The following is a 15050-nucleotide window of genomic DNA, read 5'->3' as shown; positions in this document are numbered from 1 at the left end:
ACTTGAGACGTGTACCACACTGAAAAGACATTTCTGCTAACTCAGGTCTGGCAGATTAAATAAAACAGAAAGTTTTAGATGAATTATAGTTTTCATTCCTTAAAGGGACATTAAGGTCATTTTATTTTATTTTTTTGCAGTTAAAAGGTGAAATTTCAAATGCATTACAGTGTGTTTGTTTGTTAAAAAAAAATAGTTTTTTTTTGCTGAGAAAAAAACAAATATCTATTTTTATGCTTGTGGGGTATATGGCTTTCCATCAAAATAGCTATGTAAATTTGGCTTTAATGAACAGTAAAGGTAAATTTTCATAATCCAGACAGAGCATGCAATTTTGAACAACTTTACAATTTACTTCTATTATCTAATTTGCTTTTTTCTTTTGGTATCCATTGTTTAACCGCATACCTAGGTAGGCGCAGGAGCAAAATGCACTGCTGGGAGCTAGCTGCTGATTGGTGGCTGTAGCAGTGTCAGGTTAAAACAATGCTTTGTACTATACTGATATATGCAAATGTTTATTTGAATAACTTGAATGTATTTAGCACTATTCCTTTTACTCAATATTCCTTTTATACTTATCTATCACATGCTGTGTTACACAAGGTTACCGTCTTTAACATTGTAAAAGACATGATGTCACTGGGCCAAGAATATTACTGTAAGCCTCTACTGCACCCTTACCCTAACCCCAATCCTAGCGCTAGGAAAAAATATATAGTTCTAAAATTGTATTTAAATTTTGCTGACATAAATGCTATACTTTAGTCAGTTAAAGCACAAAGGACATTTGAAAGCCTTTTAATAAAACCTTTAGGCCTAGATTTGGAGTTCGGCGGTAAAAGGGCTGTTAACGCTCCGCGGGCTTTTTTCTGGCCGCACCATAAATTTAACTCTAGTATCGAGAGTTCAAACAAATGCTGCGTTAGGCTCCAAAAAAGGAGCGTAGAGCATTTTTACCGCAAATGCAACTCTCGATACCAGAGTTGCTTACGGACGCGGCCGGCCTCAAAAACGTGCTCCTGCACGATTCCCCCATAGGAAACAATGGGGCTGTTTGAGCTGAAAAAAAACCTAACACCTGCAAAAAAGCAGCGTTCAGCTCCTAACGCAGCCCCATTGTTTCCTATGGGGAAACACTTCCTACGTCTGCACCTAACACTCTAACATGTACCCCGAGTCTAAAGACCCCTAACCTTACACTTATTAACCCCTAATCTGCCGCCCCCGCTATCGCTGACCCCTGCATATTTTTTTAAACCCCTAATCTGCCGCTCCGTAAACCGCCGCAACCTACGTTATCCCTATGTACCCCTAATCTGCTGCCCTAACATCGCCGACCCCTATATTATATTTATTAACCCCTAATCTGCCCCCCTCAACGTCGCCTCCACCTGCCTACACTTATTAACCCCTAATCTGCCGAGCGGACCTGAGCGTTACTATAATAAAGTTATTAACCCCTAATCCGCCTCACTAACCCTATCATAAATAGTATTAACCCCTAATCTGCCCTCCCTAACATCGCCGACACCTACCTTCAATTATTAACCCCTAATCTTCCAATCGGAGCTCACCGCTATTCTAATAAATGTATTAACCCCTAAAGCTAAGTCTAACCCTAACACCCCCCTAAGTTAAATATATTTTTTATCTAACGAAATAAATTAACTCTTATTAAATAAATGATTCCTATTTAAAGCTAAATACTTACCTGTAAAATAAATCCTAATATAGCTACAATATAAATTATAATTATATTATAGCTATTTTAGGATTAATATTTATTTTACAGGCAACTTTGTAATTATTTTAACCAGGTACAATAGCTATTAAATAGTTAAGAACTATTTAATAGTTACCTAGTTAAAATAATAACAAATTTACCTGTAAAATAAATCCTAACCTAAGATATAATTAAACCTAACACTACCCTATCAATAAAATAATTAAATAAACTACCTACAATTACCTACAATTAACCTAACACTACACTATCAATAAATTAATTAAACACAATTCCTACAAATAAATACAATTAAATAAACTAGCTAAAGTACAAAAAATAAAAAAGAACTAAGTTACAGAAAATAAAAAAATATTTACAAACATAATAAAAATATTACAACAATTTTAAACTAATTACACCTACTCTAAGCCCCCTAATAAAATAACAAAGCCCCCCAAAATAAAAAATTCCCTACCCTATTCTAAATTAAAAAAGTTACAAGCTCTTTTACCTTACCAGCCCTGAACAGGGCCCTTTGCGGGGCATGCCCCAAGAATTTCAGCTCTTTTGCCTGTAAAAAAAAACATACAATACCCCCCCCCCCAACATTACAACCCACCACCCACATACCCCTAATCTAACCCAAACCCCCCTTAAATAAACCTAACACTAATCCCCTGAAGATCTTCCTACCTTGTCTTCACCATCCAGGTATCACCGATCCGTCCTGGCTCCAAGATCTTCATCCAACCCAAGCGGGGGTTGGCGATCCATAATCCGGTGCTGAAGAGGTCCAGAAGAGGCTCCAAAGTCTTCCTCCTATCCGGCAAGAAGAGGACATCCGGACCGGCAAACATCTTCTCCAAGCGGCATCTTCGATCTTCTTCCATCCGGAGCGAAGTGGCAGGATCCTGAAGACCTCCAGCGCGGAACATCCATCCGGACCGACGACTGAACGACGAATGACTGTTCCTTTAAGGGACGTCATCCAAGATGGCGTCCCTCGAATTCCGATTGGCTGATAGGATTCTATCAGCCAATCGGAATTAAGGTAGGAATTTTCTGATTGGCTGATGGAATCAGCCAATCAGAATCTAGTTCAATCCGATTGGCTGATCCAATCAGCCAATCAGATTGAGCTCGCATTCTATTGGCTGTTCCGATCAGCCAATAGAATGCGAGCTCAATCTGATTGGCTGATTGGATCGGCCAATCGGATTGAACTAGGTTCTGATTGGCTGATTCCATCAGCCAATCAGAAAATTCCTACCTTAATTCCGATTGGCTGATAGAATCCTATCAGCCAATCGGAATTCGAGGGACGCCATCTTGGATGACGTCCCTTAAAGGAACAGTCATTCGTCGTTCAGTCGTCGGTCCGGATGGATGTTCCGCGCTGGAGGTCTTCAGGATCCTGCCACTTCGCTCCGGATGGAAGAAGATCGAAGATGCCGCTTGGAGAAGATGTTTGCCGGTCCGGATGTCCTCTTCTTGCCGGATAGGAGGAAGACTTTGGAGCCTCTTCTGGACCTCTTCAGCACCGGATTATGGATCGCCAACCCCCGCTTGGGTTGGATGAAGATCTTGGAGCCAGGACGGATCGGTGATACCTGGATGGTGAAGACAAGGTAGGAAGATCTTCAGGGGATTAGTGTTAGGTTTATTTAAGGGGGGTTTGGGGTAGATTAGGGGTATGTGGGTGGTGGGTTGTAATGTTGGGGGGGAGTATTGTATGTTTTTTTTTACAGGCAAAAGAGCTGAAATTCTTGGGGCATGCCCCGCAAAGGGCCCTGTTCAGGGCTGGTAAGGTAAAAGAGCTTGTAACTTTTTTAATTTAGAATAGGGTAGGGAATTTTTTATTTTGGGGGGCTTTGTTATTTTATTAGGGGGCTTAGAGTAGGTGTAATTAGTTTAAAATTGTTGTAATATTTTTATTATGTTTGTAAATATTTTTTTATTTTCTGTAACTTAGTTCTTTTTTATTTTTTGTACTTTAGCTAGTTTATTTAATTGTATTTATTTGTAGGAATTGTGTTTAATTAATTTATTGATAGTGTAGTGTTAGGTTAATTGTAGGTAATTGTGAGTAGTTTATTTAATTATTTTATTGATAGGGTAGTGTTAGGTTTAATTATATCTTAGGTTAGGATTTATTTTACAGGTAAATTTGTTATTATTTTAACTAGGTAACTATTAAATAGTTCTTAACTATTTAATAGCTATTGTACCTGGTTAAAATAATTACAAAGTTGTCTGTAAAATAAATATTAATCCTAAAATAGCTATAATATAATTATAATTTATATTGTAGCTATATTAGGATTTATTTTACAGGTAAGTATTTAGCTTTAAATAGGAATCATTTATTTAATAAGAGTTAATTTATTTCGTTAGATAAAAATTATATTTAACTTAGGGGGGTGTTAGTGTTAGGGTTAGACTTAGCTTTAGGGGTTAATACATTTATTAGAATAGCGGTGAGCTCCGATCGGAAGATTAGGGGTTAATAATTGAAGGTAGGTGTCAGCGATGTTAGGGAGGGCAGATTAGGGGTTAATACTATTTATGATAGGGTTAGTGAGGCGGATTAGGGGTTAATAACTTTATTATAGTAGCGCTCAGGTCCGCTCTGCAGATTAGGAGTTAATAAGTGTAGGCAGGTGTCGGCGACGTTGTGGGGGGCAGATTAGGGGTTAATAAATATAATATAGGGGTCGGCGGTGTTAGGGGTAGCAGATTAGGGGTACATAAGTATAACGTAGGTGGCGGTCGGCAGATTAGGGGTTAAAAATTTTAATCGAGTGGCGGCGATGTGGGGGGAGCTCGGTTTAGGGGTACATAGGTAGTTTATGGGTGTTAGTGTACTTTAGGGTACAGTAGTTAAGAGCTTTATAAACCGGCGTTAGCCAGAAAGCTCTTAACTCCTGCTATTTTCAGGCGGCTGGAATCTTGTCGTTAGAGCTCTAACGCTCACTTCAGAAACGACTCTAAATACCAGCGTTAGAAAGATCCCATTGAAAAGATAGGATACGCAAATGGCGTAGGGGGATCTGCGGTATGGAAAAGTCGCGGCTGAAAAGTGAGCGTTAGACCCTTTAATCACTGACTCCAAATACCAGCGGGCGCCCAAAACCAGCGTTAGGAGCCTCTAACGCTGGTTTTGACGGCTACCGCCGAACTCCAAATCTAGGCCTTAGAATTTCTAGAATTTCAGAGCCACAACTATTCCAATTTTTTTGGTCTAAAATTAGGGAATTTAGCCCTCCAGTTCTGCATGTCTCATTTTTCTTCCTACAGTGGTCAGTGCTGCAGACTTTGCAGTGATAATGGCAAGCTAGTTATCCACAACTGCCTAATTAGATGTCCTGGGGGAAGTGTTTTGATTACTACAAAGCTTATCTTGTTTTAGCCTTGCCCATATTACCATTTACAGTGTTCCTCTTTAGACTTTCCATAAAGCTTTGAATGTTTTGTGAAAGTCTTCCAGTATCCAGACACCTTAACCACAATTTAGCCTTTCCCCTTCCATGTGTTTGCTTTTCTTATTCCAATTGGGAGTTTAGTATTCCTGCCAGGATTCACATGAGATAAAGCTCTGTTAAAGGGACACTGAACCCAATTTTTTTCTTTCGTGATTCAGAAAGAGCATGACATTTTAAGAAACTTTCTAATTTACTCCTATTATCAAATTTTCTTCATTCTCTTGGTATCTTTATTTGAAATACAAGAATGTAAGTTTAGATGCCGGCCCATTTTTGGTGAACAACCTGGGTTGTTCTTGCTGATTGGTGGATACATTTATCCACCAATAAAAAAGTGCTGTCCAGAGTCTAAACCAAAAAAAATTTATATGCCTTCTTTTTCAAATAAAGATAGCAAGAGAATGAAGAAAAATTGATAATAGGAGTTAATTAGAAAGTTGCTTAAAATTGCATGCTCTATCTGAATCACAAAATAAAAATTTTGGGTTCAGTGTCCCTTTAAGTTTCACTCACCACATACTCTAAATAAATAGATTACCAAGAAACTTGTAGCACAGAATTAATATTTCTAAAAAACAAAACAAACCCCCCCCCCATAAATATAGATGTAGTGATGGGGACCTCCGGTTCCCAAGGTCATATAACAGAATGTGTCCATCTGCATTTATTATGTGGTCTTGTAAGGGCCATGCAATAATCCAACACCACATTAAAGGCATAGGAAACCCAACATTTTTCTTTCACGATTCAGATAGAGCATGTGACTTTCAAAAATGTTTTTATTTACTTTTATTTTCAATGTTTATTCGTTCTCTTGGTATCTTGTGTTGAAAAGCAGTGACGTAAGCTCAGGAGCCTGCCCATGTCTGGAGCACTATATGGCAGCAGTTTTGCAAGAATGTTATCCATTTGCAAGAGCACTAGATGACATCACTATTTCCTGCAATGTAGTGCTTCAGACACCTACCTAGGTATCTCTTCAACAAAGAATACCATAAGAACAAAGCAAACCGGATAATAGAAGTAAATTGGAACCTTTTTTAAATGTTATGCTCTGTCTGAATCACAAAAGAAAATGTTGCAAATTTTAGGGTTTCATTTTTTTTTTTTTTTAATCTCAAGGGAGAGTGAATAATTAGTCATGAGCATCCCAAGAGAGTCCAGTTGACCAGAAAAAGCTGTGTTAAATATGCCTATACCTTACCCCAGGATTGATGAGCTGCCTATCAGTGTCAGTTTGAGTTGGGGCAACAAGAAGTGCTATGGTTTGGCCCTTCTGTGGCATTTAGGATACAATAATTCTTCAAGTGTCAGTAGTGATGAACCTGGGATGGATTAACATTACAGCAGTATTCAGGATGATCGAACTGTACCAATGAGCTATAATCTTGGGTTTCTATTATGTTGAGTCTTCTCTGCTGGACAAATACATATCTGGAATAGCTAGTCTCAAGCTAGTGTACAACTCTTGACCTGCAGCAACCAGTTGAATGAGGCACAACACAAGGTAGAATACCATCTTCCTTAATGCTACATTTCAAGTTTTCTGTATTGATACCATATGTTTTCTGGACGATTCCTTCCTCTATATTTATTATCTTGCTAACTTTCCTTCTTTAGATTTTTAGACTGACATTTCCATATAAGGCAAAGACGTACAGCTGTATATGATATATTGGAGATATGAGTCAAGAAATATAACAAGTATGTGGGCTCCAGCATGAAGAGAAACACTCTGTACTAGCAGATGAGTAATGGCAAAGCCATGTACTATATGACTGAGCCACATATTATTAAAAGTTACATACATTTATACAGGGTTTTTCTTTTTGCAGGAATGCAACAACATTCAGTTAAGAAACTCATCCTTACATGGTGGAATATGTAAAAATGTTATTAGGTATCCATGCTCAGTTTCCTGAAATATTCTGATTAACTGATTTGCAGAAGTTGTTGTTTTTGTACTTTGGTTGATAGATAGTCAGTCCTTGTGTCATTTTTTTGAGACTTCTTATATACCCCATCAAATCACTTATGTGCACAATATACATTCCCAGACTGCAGCCTCAAACAATAACACATGGTGTTGTATAGAAAGAAAGACAAAAAGCTTGATGTAGTTTTGTGTTGAAATCAGTAGGATTAGTTATGGCCAAGTCTTCTATAAATACAAATTTAATGCTATGCCGTTAAAAAAATCTACCCATTGGTTTCAGTTGACTTACTGCTTATTTACTAGCAAGTAATCTCTGTTTAAGATGCACTCATTGACCAACATGTACCGTTAAAATATAGTCTTGCACTTGTGTGACAGCATATTATACTTTTAAATCAATGACTGTAAGCGTTGAGAGCTTTTAAAATTGCTGTTACCCCCTCCTTTGCCTCTGTTGAAACATGTATTTGTATGTAATGTGCCCTCTACATTATTGTGTAAAGTAGAAACAATAGATAATAATCATAAACAATGTCCAAAAGACACCAAACCCGTTGCCTTGTGACCGGCTCAAATAGCAAATCCAAAGCAATAAATTAGGGACGTTTGCCAAAGATGTTTAAAAATAAAGAGAGAGGAAACAAAAAATGGACTAGGTGGTTAGTGCCAAAGAATAGTTTAGCTAGTAGTTTGTTGAATATAATTTTTACTTTTCTTATTTAAAAATAAGAAAACATAATGTGCAATCAAATGTAAAATCTTTATTTGCACCCATTGAAGAGTCAGTGTTATAATGAGTTATTTAAGTGCCCTACTATGTGCTCAACCCTGGGTTTTTTTTCTTCATGCATACACCTCAGCCAAATATGTGTGTTTATTTTATTTTTTAATCCAACTAGAATTAATAGCTATACAACCTATTTTATTTTTATTTTGGCATCTGGCTATATGACCAATCAGAATCTATTCTCCCAAAACTACTGACTAAAGTGAGTGCATGCTCCCTAGAGCTGAGCTAGCCAAATAGTGTGAAACAAAATGGCAGCACTATGGGACATGCATCTGCTTTAGTGAATAGAGCGGGAGATATGGCTTCTGATTGGATCTCAGTTTAAAAATACCTTTTTGCTTTTAAACACACACTTTCACCATGGGATATTCATGTAGAAAAAAAACACATTAAGAACTGTCTCCTTAATCTAAAACAAGTGACCAATCCTTTGCTTACAGTATGAGTGCATTCTATTTTTATTTGTTATATGATTATAGTTTATAGGATTATTCCCAAGTTATAATCTATGACAATTTTAAGATGTGTATTTTAATTTGTGTCAATTTTAAAATGTAGTTTGAATAAAAAAGTGGAAAATGGGAAAATTCTGCATCTCTGTATATCAGTTTGTTTTTGTTTTTTTGTGTGTGTGTTTTGTGTGTGATCTTGGTAAAAAAATCTCTACCATTATAAATCTCTGAAATGCAACTGTCTGTCACTCCAATCTGAGGTCAGACATAATGCATACCACAGTAAAGTATGGTTTTGATATTTATACCTCCCTTAATGGCAATGTATTGTCACCCAGCATTAACCCTATCCTTGATGCCTGCAGATAAGATCAGTACTGTGCAACTATAACTGAATCTCACTGAGAAAAATCCCCATTTTATTAAAAAAAAAAAAATCCTGCTTTTTTGTCCATAAATCTCATCGCCTGTGGTCCTTGGAGGATGACATCTTCTCAAGCAGTAATGTGATTCTGGTCTCAGCAGAAACAAAAGATTAGCCTACATCAGAGAACATGGTGCTGGGGTGAGGGGCACTGATTTATCATGTCCAAAATGCTGTCTGTTCATAAATCGCAATTATCACCACTTACCTCGATTATTTGTTTTCCTTCAGATCCAGAGTCAGGTTGGGCCTTGGTGTTACCATGACAACCATCTGCAGCAACAGGAGGGGATAGTTAGAGACGCGTCTGTGTCTGTATAATGATAGAGAGACAGATGTATTTATAAACTGCTGTCTCGCTCTGCTCATTTGAGAACATATGTTCCTTCATTTGTAAACTATACAAATGTATTTCTTAGTACCATGCCTTTAATTGTACAGGATGCTCACTTCCTGCCAGGTAATAAACATGAAAACATACTAGGTAGTCAGACAGTTATAGCCTAGATTCATTTCCTCCTACTTCAGACAATATACTACTTCTTTCTAAATGATACATTGATTCTTATAATTTTATTCCAAAGAACAATGTTGTAAATGTATCACTTGCAGATTTATCACTCTTCTGACTGACAAGTTTCGCAGGTAGCGAACCTGCCTACACGCGATTGCTAATTGCGGTCAGCATTTGCTGCCTGTATTTTTCATTGCATGAGCAAAGGTTTGTGCAATACTGGGCCCCTACTCTTGCACAACCAATCGAGCAAGAGCAGGGCTTATTAATCAGCTTAGTCTGGAGTGATTTTAAGAGCAAGTCTTGCAATTGATAGGGGTATTCACCCTTTGATAAATCTACCCCTATATATTATTATCATTGCACACGTATTACTAGTCGCAAGTAAAACTTTGGCGCTCTTGCGGTCGCATCCTCACGCAGAAAAAAAGACTTGTGAAGTTGCAAATGAGGGATCATATTTCACTATAGACTTTAATGGCGCCTCATTTTGAATAAAAAAAAATAACAGTTGCCAGCTCACGCAAACACGAGTGCAGGATTGATACGATATATGTATATATTTCTATACATATGTATATATTTATAAGTGTATATATGTCTGTAAAAACATATACACATATAAATACATGCATATATATTTATATACATATACAGTATATATATTTATACGTGTTCCTGTGGATCCCTTTGTAAAAGCACTTTTGGCTTGGTTTTTTTCTTACACTTGACATCTCATATCTTTGACACCTTAAAACTTTTTATTGCAATTTAAAAAAAAATTTATCAGACAGTGTTGCTATAAGAGTAACTGTACATTTCAATGTATTTTGGTTGTGTTTTGAGACACTTTTTTGAATCTCGTAACAGTTAACCAGAGCTCTGAAGTCGCAGTAATCCCCCTGGCGTAAATTGCGATTGCGCTCACGCGTTTGCATTTACTTTCAACTTGTAATACAGGTGGAATTTAACTTGCCTTCAAATGACCACAAAAACACAATATCGCTTGAGTGGCAAACGATAGTGCGCCACTCTTAATCTAGCCCTAAGTAAATGCTAGATTGAATGATGTATTCAAAGCAAAGATTAGCCTGTGGATACTATGCAGTAATATAATTTAAATTTAACACATAAAGGGCACTGAAAAGTGAAAACTAAATTTTTCAACGTTTTTAAATGTATTCCAAGCTTATTAGGAATAATTTGACTATCTTGCGTATGTGCAATAAACTTTTAAAAGATCATAGATACCATTTCATATGTATATATATTAGTATATTTAGTATATGGGCTAGATTAATTATCCTATATTCAGCACTATTGTATAGTCCCTACGTAGAAGACAGACATTAAAGGGACATAAAACATGTTGAGATCTGTGCATTTTCTAAAAGGGATAATTAAGTAAAAATAGTTTGCATAAAAAAAAGGTTTAAAAATTGCTGGCAAGTATTTTAAAATAATTTTCAAAAAATAAGCAAAATGACTTACTGCTGTGCTTTCTGGAGTAGACCGATCCACCCCCCTTATCAGTGTTTAACATCAGAAACACAGGCATTGTATTTCAACTGCGTAAACAGCAGCTTATTTGCTTCTAGGCATGCTCCAGCAGATAATGACTATTAAAGTCTCCCATTCTACCATATCAATGGTGGATATAGATGCAGCCATAAAAGGAATTGTGTGGGGGGAGTTAGAGCTGTACAATTCGGAAACTTAAAAGAAAGGGTTAATGGCATTGAACTGCAGTATACATTTGCAGGTAAAGTAATTAAAGTACATATTATTATATTTTGTCTCTATCCCAACTTGTTTTATGTCCCTTTTACACATGTACTGTATAATTATTTACATAATATGTTATAAACATATACGTGATATCTCTTACAGCTAACAAGATCTGCAGGAAACCTGAGAAAATGGAAAATAAGGAACGCAACATCGAAAAATGGCATTTATATTCTTAATATTAAAAAGAACTTTCGGCTAGATTACGAGTTTTGCGGTATGAGTGAAAAGCAGCGTTCATAACGCTGCTTTTTCAGTACTGCTGGTATTACAAGTCTTACAGGTTTAGGGGCACCGCACAATTTTTTGGCCTTAACGCAAATTAACTTACACATTTTGCGTAAAGTCTTTTTTCAAAGGGACTTCAATAGCGCCGGTATTACGAGTCTGCCTGGGAGGCCAAAGAGTGAGCAGTACACCCTAAAACTTCAACATCAATACCGTAAACTGAAAGTCAGTAGTTATGAGTTTCACGCTACAAAGCTGTAACATAAAACTCATAACTAAAGTGCTAAAAAGTACACTAACACCCATAAACTACCTTTTTACCCCTAAACCGAGGCCCTACCGCATCGCAAACATTAAAATAAATTTATTAACCCCTAATCTGCCGCTCCGGACATCGCCACCACTAGAACATATTAACCCCTAAACTGCCGCACTCCCGTCTCACAAACACTAGTTAAATATTATTAACCCCTAATCTGCTGTCCCTAACAGCGCCACAACCTACATAACAGTTATTAACCCCTAATCTGCCGCCCCCAACGTCGCCGCCGCTATACTAAAGTTATTAACGCTAACCCTAACACCCCCTAACTTAAATATAATTAAAATAAATCTAAATAAAACCTACTATAATTACATAAATAATTCTTATTTAAAACTAAATACTTACCTATAAAATAAACCCTAAGCTAGCTATAATATAACTAATAGTTACATTGTATCTAGTTTAGGGTTTATTTTTATTTTACAGGCAAGTTTGTATTTATTTTAACTAGGTAGACTAGTTAGTAAATAGTTATTAACTATTTACTAACTACCTAGCTAAAATAAATACAAATTTACCTGTAAAATAAAACCTAACCTGAGTTACACTAACACCTAACCTTACACTACAATTAAATAAATTACCTAAATTAAATACAATTACCTAAATTACAAAAAAAAAACAGCCCTATCAAAAAAAGCCCCCCCAAATAAAAAAAACCCTATCCTAAACTAAACTACCAATAGCCCTTAAAAGTGCCATTTGTGTGGCATTGCCCAAAGAAATCAGCTCTTTTACCTGTAAAAAAAAATACAAACAACCCCCCAACAGTAAAACCCACCACCCACACAACCAACCCCCCAAATAAAATCATAACTAAAAAAACCTAAGCTCCCCATTAACCTAAAAAGGGCATTTGGATGGGCATTGCCCTTAAAATGGCATTTAGCTCTTTTTCAAGTGCCCAAACCCTAATCTAAAAATAAAACCCACCCAATAAACCCTTAAAAATACCTAACACTAACCCCCGAAGATCCACTTACAGTTTTGAAGTCCGGACATTCATCCTCAACGAAGCCGGGAGAAGTCTTCATTCAAGCGGCAAGAATTCCTCAACAAAGCCGGGAGAAGTGTTCATCCAAGCCGGCATAAGTGGTCCTCCAGACGGGCAGAAGTCTTCATCCAGACGGCATCTTCTATCTTCATTCATACGGCGCGGAGTGGATCCATCTTTAAGACATCTGGCGCGGAGCATCCTCTTCTTTCGATGGCTAACGATGAATGAAGGTTCCTTTAAATGACGTCATCCAAGATGGCGTCCCTTGAATTCCGATTGGCTGATAGAATTCTATCAGCCAATCGGAAATAAAGGTGAAAAAATCCTATTGGCTGATGCAATCAGCCAATACGATTGAGCTTGCATTCTATTGGCTGATTGGAACAGCCAATAGAATGCAAGCTCAATCCTATTGGCTGATTGGATCAGCCAATAGGATTGAAGCTCAATCCTATTGGCTGATTGCATCAGCCAATAGGATTTTTTCACCTTTAATTCCGATTGGCTGATAGAATTCTATCAGCCAATCGGAATTCAAGGGACGCCATCTTGGATGACATCATTTAAAGGAACCTTCATTCTTCGTTAGCCATTGAAAGAAGAGGATGCTCCGTGCCGGATGTCTTGAAGATGGAGCCGCTCTGCGTCGGATGGATGAAGATAGAAGATGCCGTCTGGATGAAGACTTCTGCCCGTCTGGAGTACCACTTCTGCCAGCTTGGATGAAGACTTCTCCTGGCTTCGTTGAGGACTTCTTGTCGCTTGGATGAAGACTTCTCCCGGCTTAGTTGAGGATGGATGTCCGGTCTTCAAAACTATAAGTGGATCTTCGGGGGTTAGTGCTAGGTTTTTTTAAGGGTTTATTGGGGGGGGGTTATTTTTAGATTAGGGTTTGGGCTGAAAAAGAGCTAAATCCCCTTTTAAGGGCAATACCCATCCAAATGCCCTTTTCAGGGCATTAGGGAGCTTAGGTTTTTTTAGTTAGGATTTTATTTGGAGGGTTGGTTGTGTGGGTTTTACTATTGGGGAGTTGTTTGTATTTTTTTTTACAGGTAAAAGAGCTGATTTCTTTGTTGCAATGCCCCGCAAAAGGCCCTTTTAAGGGCTAATGGTAGTTAGATTAGGTGTAATTAGTTTAAATATCTGATAATGTCTTTTTTATTTTGTGTAATTTAGTGTTTTTTTTTTTGTAATTTAGGTAATTATATTTAATTTATGTAATTTATTTAATTAATTGTAGTGTAAGGTTAGGTGTTAGTGTAAGTCTGGTTAGGTTTTATTTTACAGGTAAATTTGTATTTATTTTAGCTAGGTAGTTAGTAAATAGTTAAATATTTAGTAACTATTCTACCTAGTTAAAATAAATACAAACTTGCCTGTAAAATAAAAATAAACCCTAAGCTATTAGTTATATTGTAGCTATCTTAGGGTTTATTTTACAGGTAAGTATTTAGTTTTAAATTGGGAATTATTTAGGTAATGATAGTAATATTTATTTAGATTTATTTGAATTATATTTAAGTTAGGGGGTGTTAAGGTTAGGGTTAGGTTTAGGGGTTAATAAATTTAGTATAGTGGCGGTGACATTGGGGGTGGCAGATTAGGGGTTAATACATGTAGGTAGGTGGGCGGTGATGTTAGGGGCGGCAGATTAGGGTTAATAATATTTAAATAGTGTTTGAGATGCTGGAGTGCGGCAGTTTAGGGTTTAATATGTTTATTATAGGGGCAGCGATGTCCGGAGCGGCAGATTAGGGGTTAATAAGTATAATGTAGGTGTCTGCGATGTCAGGGACGGCAGATTAGGGGTTAATAAGTGTAAGATTAGGGGTGTTTAGATTCGGGGTTCATGTTAGGGTATTAGGTGTAAACATAAATTTTATTTCCCCATAGGAATCAATGGGGCTGCGTTATGGAGCTTTACGCTCCTTTATTGTAGGTGTTAGGCTTTTTTTCAGCTGGCTCTCCCCATTGATGTCTATGGGGAAATCATGCACGAGCACGTAAAACCAGCTCACCGCGGCTTTCAGCAGCGCTGGCATTGGAGTGCGGTATGGAGCTCAATTTTGCTCTATGCTCACTTCTTGCCTGTTAACGCCGGGTTTTTAAAAACCTGTAATACTAACGCTATAGGTGACAGGTAACAATAACATGCAAGTTAGCACCGCACCCCTCTTACCGCAAAACTCGTAATCTAGCCGTTTGTTTTTACTTCATACTTACAAGGTTGGGATTGAAAAATACAGTATTAATTTCTTTAGGTGCTGAATATAAAATGGCTGGCTTCTTAATTTAAAATTCTGCTTTTTCAAATAAAGATAGCAAGAGAATGAAGAAAAAATGATAATAGGAGTAAATTAGAAAGTTGCCTAAAATTGCATGCTC

This window comes from Bombina bombina, chromosome 6 (assembly GCF_027579735.1).
Source record: "Bombina bombina isolate aBomBom1 chromosome 6, aBomBom1.pri, whole genome shotgun sequence".
NCBI classification, from domain to species: Eukaryota; Metazoa; Chordata; class Amphibia; order Anura; family Bombinatoridae; genus Bombina; species Bombina bombina.
Note: the sequence above shows the minus strand (reverse complement) of the source record.